We start from the raw sequence: 10,980 nt of genomic DNA on the forward strand, positions 1-10,980 counted from the left end.
GATTTACAAGAAGTCATTGCTATGAGTGAGTAATTTGAAACACTTATTACTCTTTTTCAAAAAATTCATGTAAATCACTGATATTATTTATATTTTTTATGTCAGTATATACATCCTTAATGATTAAGTGTCAGGTTTGTTCTAATATCTTTTCTAAAAGATATTTAAAACTGCATATGCAGTTTGAGCATCATACACACTTGAGTTGTATCAAATATACTTGTCAATTTAAAAATTGTTATCGTTCCTATTCAGATCAGAAAACGCTTAATAAGCATAAACGACATTGCAAACATTTTGAAGAAACAATNTTAGACTCTAAAATATCTAAAACATCAATTGTAGAAGAAATAGAAAAAAGTTTTAATGACGAAATTAAATTAGACTCTGAAACATTACAAAAATCAAGTTCAAACAAAACAAGTTTTGAACTGATAAACACTTCAACCAGTGAAATCGAATCTGACGGGAATGATACAAGTTTTAATAAAGACTCAAACAATGAAACTACACAAAAANAACTGTGTATACTTGCACTGAAAATGATTTCTTCGCTACATTCCGATGCTACATTATCTCGAATACAAATTGACCGNATAACGCGTATATTTCATTTATTTCTTAACACAAGCTATGTAAATGATTTGAAAAATGGTATATCTCTTACGGAATCAAATTCGTATCATATAATCCAAAAATTCGAAATATTGCAAAATGTTTTTAGCGATCTTGATAGTGAATACAAACGAAACAAACTATTGACTAATCTTGGAATGATATTATATTAAACCTAAACGAATATTCTTTGGAACTATGAATGTAAGAAATGAAAATGTATTAAAAACTGAAAATGTGTATGAACAATTAATATCGTTGAAAGAAGTATTAAAAACATTTTTTGAAATAGGCGATGTATTTGAAAAAACCTGCAAATATATCAACACGTTGATTAAAGATGATAATAATGAAATTTATAATATTGTACAGACTCATTTCTGGAAATCAAAAATCTCAAACAGTACTTCAATAATTATTCCTTTATTTTTATATGAAGATGCTTTTGAAATAGCAAATCCACTTGGATCACATGCAGGTATATATAAATTATGCGGAATGTACATTTCAATACCAAGTCTACCACCAGAATTATTTTCGAAATTAGATAACATCTTTCTTGCTCAATTATATCATGCAGACGATTCGAAATTGTTTCCAAGAGAAAAAATTTATTTATATTCAATTAAAGAATTAATGATTCTAGAAACAGAAGGTATTCAATTAATGATAGGATCAAAAAATACTCAAATATATTTTAAACGCGTTAATTATCGGCGATAATTTGGGATTACATGGTATTTTAGGATTTGTCGAAAGTTTCTCTGCAGACAAGTGCTGTCGATTTTGTAAAGTTTCTAAAAATATATCTCAGAAGTTATGTATTGAAGATGTCAATATATTACGTGATAAAGTAAATTATGCAGAAGATGTAACAATTAATAATGTAACTATTTCGGGTGTAAAAGAAATTTGTGCATTTAATGTTTTACCAACGTTTCATGCAATTGAAAATTATAGCATTGATATTATGCATGACTTATTAGAAGGCGTGTGTAGATATGAAATAAGTTATATTTTGCATTACTGTATTGTTGAACAACAGTACTTTACTTTAGAAACTTTAAACTGGCGTTTACAGTTTTTTAATTTTGATCCGATGTCAAACCGTCCTCCTACAATATCAAATTCACAATTACTTAAAAAATCAATTAAAATGTCTGCTTCTGAAATGTTGAGTTTTGTATTAAATGCCGGCTTATTATTGGGTGATCTTCTAACTAATTGTAATGATCGACATTGGAAACTTTTTATATTATTACGAAAAATCCTTTCCATTACACTTCAACACAGCGTCACTGATTCGACAGAAGATTTACTAGAAAACTTGATTAATGAACATCATATGCTATACATTGTTTTATTTGGAGAAACTTTAAAACCTAAACACCATCTAATGTTGCATTATCCTCGAATTATGAAAATTGTTGGACCACTCCGTTCTCTGTGGTCAATGAGATTTGAAGCCAAACATCGTCCTTTAAAACAATATGCTCGTGCAATTAGCAGTAGAATAAATGTGTGTAACAGTATTGCAATCAAACAACAACTAATGTTGTGCAATTTATTCATAAAGTTGTAATCGGGTACTTTATCATATGTGACTTATAAAAAAGGCAATTCATTAGAGTTTGTCATAAAAAAGTTTTAGTAAACAATGATAAAAATTATACTCAAGTAAAAAGTGTTTGTTTTGGAAATGTAATGCTTAAGAGAGGATCGATTATTTTAATAGGATATTTTAATTGACAATAACAACTTTCCTTTATTTGCAGAAATTGCAGATGTTCTTAAAATCAACACAAATGTTTCTTTACTATCACCGTCAGATTTCATTGCTACTGTAAAATATCTGTTTACAGCATATTTTGATAATCATTATCAAGCTTATGTTGTAAATATTTCGGAAAAATATGATACTATACAATTCGATTGTGTACAGTATTTTAAAGTATACACATTAATTCAAAAAGCANATGGTAACTGTTATATTAGTTATTGAAAAGTATTTTTTTTATGTTTTGATAGATGTATATACTGATATATGTAAAGTGATTTATGTGCATTCTTTTTGTGTAAGAAAAGAGTGTGTTTCCAATATATATATGATTCTAATATATGATTTTTTAATATATGATTTTAATATCTAATTTTAATATATGATTCCAATATATATGATTCTAATATATTATTTTTTTATTGTATAATTGTACCAAACGGTATTATAAAATGTTTCTTTTTCTCAAAGTATAGTTTAATTCATTGTTATTGTTAAGTTAAGTTACACAAAGAAATATATTAAAAATATATTATAAAGTATAAGAAGAAAGAGTTAGTGCCAAACAGTATTATAAAATGCTTATGTTTTTCAAAGTACAGTTCTTTGAATTCAGTATTACTGTTCTGTTTAATTTATTGTGTTACTATTATGAAAAAGAATATATTAAAACTATGTTATAAAAAATAAAAACAAAGAAATGTATGTATGTTAAAAGAAACTATATATTGTATAAAATAAGTATAAAATATAAATACTCATAAAAAATTACACTTATATTTAAAATTCTTCCCCACAGTATATGCTATACATTGATTTATGATTATTATATATGTAATAAAATAACTATATAATATGGATGGTTATATTATATTATACTCAATAGTAGTATCAAACAGTTTTTTTGTAAAATTGTTTTAACCATGTTAATATGGATGGGTTTTTTTATTATACTTAATAGTAGTCTCAAACAGTTATTGTGAAGTTGATTTAACCATAGTAGTATCGTCAAATGTTTCTCAATTAAACATGTTAATAGAACTTGTTCTATGATTGAATAAACAGTATAAACTAAAACTATTGGAACCATATGCATTATAGATCAAATTATATATAAAAAGTTTAATCTTACTATTATATAAGTACGACTTCTTATTATGGCATATAGTGTTTTTATCTTTCAATTATGGTCCTTATTATCACATTTACAGTACAATACATAAATCACAAGTACTTACTATACATAAATCACAAGTTATAGTGTATGAAACCATGCATATGGTTGTATGAATGCATGTTAAAGCTATGGCAACAATAATATATTATTGAATCAACTATAAATCGCATTGTTAAAATAACTATAAAAAAATAGTTGGCACCTTAAATCACTATAAATTATAATTATAATAGTAAAATTGTGGTAACTGCAACTATTTTTTGCTCTCAGTGAACGTGTAATAATACACAGTAATCGGCTCCAGACGCGCATACTTTATTTGACGCGATCTTGTCTACTCAGAATCATAATGTTTATTTAAATTCTTGCAAACCTCTTATTATTTACTCTATGAAGTGTCTTCTCTCTCTTTGTGTATGCTCTATCTGAAGTCATCATGGAAATAACTTTCTTGGTTCAAATTTGAGCGTGTTTAAACTCGCGCGAGAAGTTTGCGTTACGAGCAATAACGAGCGATAAGATTCTTAAAGAGACGCCTTCCCTTTAAGATAGTTCAAGAACAGTCAGCATAAAGAGCATTATGCACGACACGATACAAAGAGAGATAGAGAGACAGAGGCATTTCTGACATGAGTGCGCACTGCCGCATCTCGGAAAGTTACGCCACTTTCGAAAGTGAGTGCAAAGACGAGAACACGCCCGCGCTTTGCAGCGCAAAATGACTTTGTTACTTTACAACGGCGACCGTTAAAGTTCGTTAACATTAAACCGCTGACAGATTGCCACGACTTGCATATTCTCATTTCCAACGCCTTGGAAAGGATAAACTAATTAAGCCGCATAAACTATTCTTTCTCGAGAGTGGGAAAGTACAAACGATCCGAAGACTAAGCGGTAACGCGGTTAAACTTTGTTTTATAAAATTTTATGCTTTTTAGAATTATACTTAATATTAAATTAAAAAAAGTATATCGAGCAAATTTATTACTTTTGGGAAATATAGTCTAAAAAATTGTTTTTTTCTTTATCTTTAAACACAAATTTTTAATTAAAAATATAAATATGTATAAAAAAAAATAATATAGATAAATGTATCTATATATATGTAAATATGTTTAATTAGATTTATATATAGAAATGCATTCAGACTTTTAATATAAAATAACTAATGTGACATAAAAAAATTTTAAATGTACAAAATTGTTTTTTTTTCATGTTTACATGCACAAAAACTATTCATACACTAATACAAATTGATAAATGTTAATCTTATAACTTCCGGTTTTTGAGTTATTTGAGTTGATGCTAAATGTCATTGAATAATTATAATGAAATAACCAATTTTTATCTGAATTTACGTGCAAACAATCAAGTGTCTACAAAAAACTATGTTTAATTGAATTTGATTGTCATAAGCATGATAGACAATTCTCATATCTGCATTTGAAAATTTCAAACTCTACTAAATATTATTAGATTATTTTGCAATATTTAATTTATACATCGTAATAATATTTAATATATATGAGGTCCTCACTTGTAAAACGATAAAACATCATACGATTCAATAATACTATTGTACACAATGAAATAAATTGTTACTTTTTTTTATACAAATCGTTAATTATAATTTTAATTTCCCGAGGGAAATAAACGCGAGATGAACATAAAGAAACTTTTGATTGCAACAGTAGAGTTGTAACAAATTTTTTCATATATTTTCTCCTCTAACTCCAAATTACTTCTGAAATAAAGAGGAAAATGTTTGTGTACGTAGGACGGTAAAATCACTTTTCGCGGCAAACTTCATTCGGGAAATCTGACAAAATCATGATTATATACAATATTATCATTTCTTTTGTCTCTCGCTCAGAACTTTATCATTTTTTCGCACATACAAAATGTTCCAGTTTCCTTTTTTGCGTATAGAAAATCTCTCTTTCAAAAACTTTGACAACTTTTTTTCTCTTCCGTAGAAGTTTAAAGAAATGCCGCATTTTTCATTCATACCTTTGAATATATCATGTATATAATCAACTTCTGTAACGAGATAAAAAATTTTATAAAAGCGTAATCGAGAGTTGCTGTTAAACGAAGAATAATTGAAAGAGATAAAAGTACTATTATTCATCTATTATCTATCCGTAAGAGTTTGAAGCTATTTAGTTTGAAGTTCCATGAAAATCCTCCAATATCCAATCACATAGCTAACAATAAAAACACGTACAGTCATTTGTTTCTTTGATATTTATATATTGAGAAAATCTATTACTCAACACGGTGGCGGAAAATCAGAAATATCGTACGTGTTTTCTCGTATACGCGTGAAACAACCTGATTATCGAGGCAGAATTCTGGTTGTTGCCGCAGAGTGAGATAATTCCCAAACGAGACTAGCCGTCTACAAGACAAACATGCTCGTAAATCAAAAAGGGAGAGAAGGACGTTGCGTGTCTGAAATCAATCAGTGTTGCGTAAATGAGTTACAGTGTTGTTCGTGCGTCAACCTCGTGCGCTTTCGCTCCATGAACTTTTGATCCTTAAATCTTTTCCGGCGCTATTCTCTAGATCGCTTTTCTCTGTTCAGCACGATACCGATGAAGACAAATCTAATCGACAACAAAAAGGATTTTCGGAACCATGCGTCGACCACCACCCGTGTGCCGTTTCCCTAAATGAGTCTCGCTGAGAGTGAAACAAACTAAAATGTTATCCGCTCTATAAGTTAGAGCAAGTTAGAGTTACACAAGAACGAGTACAAAGAAATAAAAAGTAAAAGAAATAAGAAGATAAGATATAAGTTAAGAGTCGTGCGACAACAAAAAATAAGATTTGAACTTTGCTAGAAATTTCTTTCGCACAATAAGTCATAAGCAATATCTATAGTTTTTAATGAAAAATCATTGCAAATTGTACTTCAATGAGAAAAACTTTGCTCTGATAAAAAAAAAAATTAAAAAAAAACAAGCGACGAAGTTAAGATAAATGAAGTTTCAAACGGACTTAAAGAAAATTAAAGCAAAAGCCTTTCGAGCTTCTTCGTTCAAGAAGCATGAAAGACCGAAAAGTCATTCATCCGGATCAAAGGCATGTAGATTACCGCGTTCGACGATCACGCTATGAAACAACGGCCATCAGAGATTGACTTTTATATGAGTTTACATCGTACACCGCATAAACGGATACAAAGAGCGGACACGTAAATTAAATTCTGTGCACTGCGCTATTCCAAGATAAATGCAAAACGTGCCGTGAATACGGATCAAATCTCGAAAGATCTTGGTTTCAACATTACGCGATGTGCTATTACTAATTTTTACGTTTTAACTCTATATTTTATGCAAAATATTAATTATAAATTACATTAATCATGTTCTGCTTGTTAGCTTACGCAATAGAGAGAGAGAGAGAGAGAGATTAGATTAGATTAGTAGCTTTATTTATAAAAGCGCTCTGGGAAGGACCCCTCAAGCGCGAGAATATACATAATAGAAAATAAGAAATATGAAATACAAAGATACAACAAAAAATAATAAAAATAAAAAATTAAAATAAAATAATGAATAGAAAAATAGAATAACAGAAATAATGAATAACAGAAATAAAATTAGACATAGATAAAATCAAAATGATTAAGAATTGTTGGACATTAAGAAACTATACAGACTATATTTGAAAATACAGAAAGGTTTTCTGCGGATATTGACCGGTATCGCGTTCCAAATTTCAACACACGTGCAACGAAATGAATGCCTATAGGTCTCAGTACGACACAGCGGGAGAACCAAGTCTTCCTATAAGGATCTTGTCGTGCGTGTGCTATCACGGGAGAGAGAGAGAGAGAGAGAGAGTAAAAACACGAGTGATTTGTAATGTAAACGACTTTCTGTTATTAATATTATTACATCTTTTTTAACTTTACTGCGGGAAAAAACTTCTGTGATAAATTTCACTCCGCATCCGCCCTGATAAATGCCCTTCGCCGATCGGCCGAATATTTACAACCTGTAAAAATATTTTAGATATGAAGTATTATATATGTGTGCGCGCTATTCGCATTCTCGCACATATATTACATTAAACGAGTTCGTGAAACAAAATGTATCAAAATATAAAGCAATGTGTCTAAATAATACAAATGTGTCTAATATAAATACAAATTTCATAATGGCTCAGTGGGCATGAAAAACCCGTACGCCAGTTATATATAGAAATATTTCTTATTAAGACAGATATATGTATGGCTGTATGGAGCAGACACGGATGTCGATATGTGAGTTCAAAATTTAGTTTATTTTAATAAACTGTACAGTACAAAGCTTTCGACCTTTGGTTTAGGTCTTTCTCAATGTAATACTACAAAAATGTTAACAATAATAAATAGTACGCAATAAAAAGAAAATTGTAATAGTAAGACTTAACAAAAAACTTACATTAGACTCGCAAAAAAGAAAAAGAAATAGTGACGGTCGTCGTTAAATGGTGATTAGTAGTCAGATAGTGAGACTAGAGGTTCGACCATCACTTTACAATATAAAGAAGCGACTGAAAAGGGCTGAGATTCAAAACGAAAATCAACGCAAACGATATTCCGTCACTCCCTACGTATAATCCCGTAACTCCAAAACGCAAATTTTAGAGGAGAGCAGTTTAAAAGTTTGAAGCTTCATATAGTTTCCCTAGTTAAGGGATCTTTCGGTTTTAAATTTTTACCTTACTTATGATTATTTTTTTTTAATACTTGGTGACCACAAAGAACATGACTTTCTGAGTGTCACTATGCAATAAACTGAAAATCCCATATGTGACACTTATGTAATTATACGTAGGGAGTGACGATTCGATCATGTGACGTTATTCAAACACATATATTATCGACAAATGGTAAGTAAGATCTATCAAGACTTTTTTTTTCAAACTTCATTATTAATTATCGTTGGCGGAAATATTTCTTATTCGCGACGCGATTGACGTGTCTAACGTAAAATGAGTGATAACACAGTACATGGAATAATGACAAGGATGCGTCATGTAAGTACAACTTTAAAAAGAAACATAGCGGATTCTTCGCACGTGTAACAAAAAATACTATTCCATCAAAATACACACACATACCTGGTCTCAATACAAATGTAAATCTACGGTGAATAAGCAGAATGACAATAAAATTTCGATACGAGACCGAAGTTGCCGGTACTTTACGTTGCAATCTATTGCATAGCGCAAAACATGGTGGAGCCGCGTGAAGTACAAATCAAACTGCGCTCATTTTCAGTTTTGCCGCGAGAGGCGCCACGAGCAACACAAGCTTCGGGCGAGAAAGTTAACAGTCGATAAGAAAACTCTAAATACAACCGGAAAGTTTTCACTCTTATCGATTATCGCTTGTGAAGATAAATGTTTTTTTACAGTTTCTTTCCAATATTATATATATTTTTATAAGAACATAAAAGTAAATGACATAAAAGTCATATATCAATATAGTAATATATTTTTTTGAATATATTACTATACTCGATATTTTAAGCTAACGTCGTTGTTTTGTCGACTTGAAAATGTTGTTTTGTTTTTGTTGCGCATACATATGTGTAATTGCCTTATCATAGATCGGTTGAGGTTGTAATTATAATATTTATATAATCAATGTGTGCGAATAAAGACCTGTGTACACGATCTGAAAAATTAATCAGAGAAATTGGTCACAGTTATTAGAACTCGCGGAGAGACATACAGACACAACTTGCATGAAAATTTATAATCAAGTGATAGCTTTTCTATTCAAGAGAAGCTTGAATCACGAGATTGTTGACCGAGTTATTTACCGTGTACGCAGGCCTTCAATAACTGTGCAAATATTATCGCAAGTCAGAAACACGAACACGGATATAAATGCATAAGAGAAGAAGCTTGTAACCATTTGCTATAAAATTTCCGTCTCACTATCTATATACATAGCATTTGTGGCAAGCAAACAAAAGTACCAGGAAGAAATTATAACACATTTCAAAGAAAAACTGTGAAGAGATGATTTTTATATGAATAACGCATTTAACTTGAAAAAAACCTTGACATTTTTACTTATATAAATATATATAATATTATTAAAAAACTTCAATTATATTTAATATTTATTAATTTCTACTTGTGAGACAGTTGTCAATTATGTATATAAAAAATATATGTGCACACTTTCATACAAAGAATTTACAAAAATAATATTTAGAATATCTAATATAAACTGCTATTACGCACATAAATTCCTTACAACATATATATAAAGAAATTGGATATATATAAAGAAAACTTGGCAAATTATCTTGTTATTATCATCGGTTTTATATATAATACTTATATGTATACTGATCAGTATACATATCATAATATATATGTATATATATATATATACATATATATATATATTATTGATCAGTATCAATACATATATTTATATTATTGATTTATGTTAAGCGTAAATACTATTTTTCAGCTGTATTTTCTACGACCGATATATTTAGCTTTATCTAATTTTAAATATTACGTCCAACGTGTACACAACACAAAACATGTGTTTTATTACGACGTTCGACTTTTTGTTAATCTCGAGAACCTTGTTCTTTATGCATTGTAATAAATATAAACCGCATAAGTATATACATGTGTGTATTAAAAACATATTTTACATATTTTTTTGTCGTTTCTTACAAAAGTGCGATTGCTATATTCAGAGTCAACGGTGTTTTGTATGACATTTTCTTTGCCGAAGCCAACTTCTTTCACGACATACTGCTTATCAAATCCAAGATAAATGACGCTCCCCCTCTTTCTTCTACATTCCACGATGTATGTATGTAGCAAAAAGAAAAGATAAAACCAAGATATATATTCTACATCTTATTCTATGTATTGTGTTAAACTTTCTTTGAAAGTTATTGAAAAAAATGATTCATCTGCTTACTCATTGCTATTGACTAAATTTATCAAAAGGGGGAACCCGGGTGAACAGCGGCTCTAAATTGGACAATCATCCAACCGACAGCTGTTGCGTCGACGCCGCGGAAAGCGATCAGCTGTTAAGTCGTGTGCGCGCGCACACGTGATCTAGGGATCTTTGCGACGACACGCGTGTCGGACTGCAGCGCGGGACAATTCGAAGCGTTCCCGTTTGCGACGGAATAAGACCGTGTTTCAGAATCGCCGATCGAATCGTCGCATTTGCTCGCATCCGGATGCGGAATGGCGTGCGCGACACGCGCATAAATCTGCAGAATCGGAACGCAGTTATCGCGTCGGCAATTGCATGACGTTTCATTGAAGAGGTTGTCGACGAAAGATCGAAGCGTTGCGGTTTCCGAAGCAACGATCGCGCGATCCGCATGATTGTTGTGTGTTTCTATTCGATCCGTAGTTTCCC

Source organism: Pseudomyrmex gracilis, unplaced genomic scaffold (genome assembly GCF_002006095.1).
Source record: "Pseudomyrmex gracilis isolate BER0280 unplaced genomic scaffold, ASM200609v1 scaffold_223, whole genome shotgun sequence".
NCBI lineage: Eukaryota > Metazoa > Arthropoda > Insecta > Hymenoptera > Formicidae > Pseudomyrmex > Pseudomyrmex gracilis.